Raw genomic sequence first — 1,820 nt, 5'->3', positions numbered from 1 at the left:
TATTATTATTATTATTATCACTATCAGTGGCAGTATCTGTAGTAGTACAAGCACCGCCAGTGTTAACTATATCAATTCCTAAGTCGGTATTATTTACACACAGTGCCACTTCAGACACTCAAATCATTTCAATACTATTTTTCATATTGTAATTTTTATTTCTTATGCAACTACGAAGTAAGAAAGGAACTGTATGTGTGAAACCCTGGACCGATATAAGAGAGTGCCTGATGACCCTAATCGAATCTAGTTAAGTAAATAATAAAGTATATGCTCTTCTTGCTATGTCACGAGGCTGCTCTATCAGTAAGTGGCATTTAATCTCGCAATGGCTCACCGGTGTATGTGCTAGCAACACAACATGGACGTCTTCAGTCTCTAAGCTTGCAACAGCCATCCTAAAATTTACATTGCTGGTATACGTATATTTAGGTAATAATTAAATCATTCATGAGATTATAATATCTAAAATTACCCCGTTGTTTTTCCCAAGTCAATTCAGAGTAAAGACTTCAGCTTTCGCCCATTTCCGTCATCTTTGTCAGTAACAACTGCCTGTCATCATCGGCACGTCTTGTTGTCAGAGGTAGTGTTGACGCCTGTGACGGTGATGGCGCCGCGGTTCCCGTCGTGTAAACTCTGTGAATGTTTTTGAGTTCTCTCAGCGTCGAGATACAGCAAACTGATAATAATTGGCTGCTCATTATAATCACTAGTTCTCAAAACCGAATGTCAACGGGTAATTTTTCTGGGACAGTGGCCATGATTTTAGTGGTGCTTGGAAGTCGGCTTTCGAGGTTGACCGCAAAGAAATACGCAGATTTCTTATCTTCCAACGAGAGCGGAAGTGCGACTACTATTGCAAACTCCGCCATATGTGACATCAGGCTGTCGTATCTTGTCCAGGCAGATGCACTTTATTTGTTGCATAAAGTCATAATAAAACTGAAAAAGCAAAAAAAGAGGGAAAAAGAGGAAAACAAAGCAAGGAGTTAGAAAGGGGCCCAAGAATGAGTGATAATACTGAGACGCAGTTGAGGTGTATTCCAAACGAGAAGAATAAACATTTTTTGAATAAACCACTGAACTGTGACACACACCCATGGCATCAAGTCTTTTGTAATCAGCCGTGGATTGGTCTTCCTCAGAAGTGTGTGAAGTTGACTGGAAAGTGACTGGAACCCACTATACATTCATATATGTAAAAAATTAAAATACTTTTGTGAACAAGCGATCAATCTTCTTTTCTAACATGATGTTTTGCATTCGTTTTTGTATAAACTTAATGCAATTTTGTTAGCAAGTGGCCAAGAATCTTTTGTAACATGTTTTATATTCCAGAATGAAATTTTCACTCTACACCCGTAGAGAGAAAATTTCATTCTTGAAACATCCCCCAGGCTGTGGCTAAGCCATGTCTCCGCAATATCGTTTACTTCAGGAGTGCTAGTTCTGCAGGGTTCGCAGGAGAGCTTCTGTAAAGTTTGGAAGGTGGGAGACGAGGTACTGACAGAAGTAAAGCTAAGAGGACGGGGCGTGAGTCGTGCTTGGGTAGCTCAGTTGGTAGAGCACTTGCCCGTGAAAGGCAAAGGTCCCGAGTTCGAGTCTCGGTCCGGCACACAGTTTTAATCTGCCAGGAAGTTTCATGTTTTATATTCATTTTTGTATCAAATTGGGGCTGTTTTTTCAACAAGTGTAGTGTTGTTTTACGTAACGGCCGGTCGGAGTGGCCAAGCGGTTCTAGGCGCTACAGTCTGGAACGGCGCGATCGCTACGGTCGCAGGTTCGAATCCTGCCTCGGGCATGGATGTTTGTGATGT

At 41.4% G+C, this 1,820-nt stretch overlaps 1 non-coding gene across 1 annotated transcript; it reads left to right on the top strand.

The window, feature by feature from the left end:
- Window positions 1–1,544: 1,544 nt before the first annotated feature.
- Window positions 1,545–1,619, top strand: Trnas-uga (transfer RNA serine (anticodon UGA)). The gene has a single exon. It is a non-coding gene; the product is annotated as a tRNA-Ser (tRNA).
- Window positions 1,620–1,820: the final 201 nt, after the last annotated feature.

The sequence above is a fragment of the Schistocerca serialis genome, chromosome 1 (assembly GCF_023864345.2).
Source record: "Schistocerca serialis cubense isolate TAMUIC-IGC-003099 chromosome 1, iqSchSeri2.2, whole genome shotgun sequence".
Classification (NCBI taxonomy): Eukaryota; Metazoa; Arthropoda; class Insecta; order Orthoptera; family Acrididae; genus Schistocerca; species Schistocerca serialis.
This window is presented reverse-complemented; position numbering and strand designations above follow the sequence as displayed.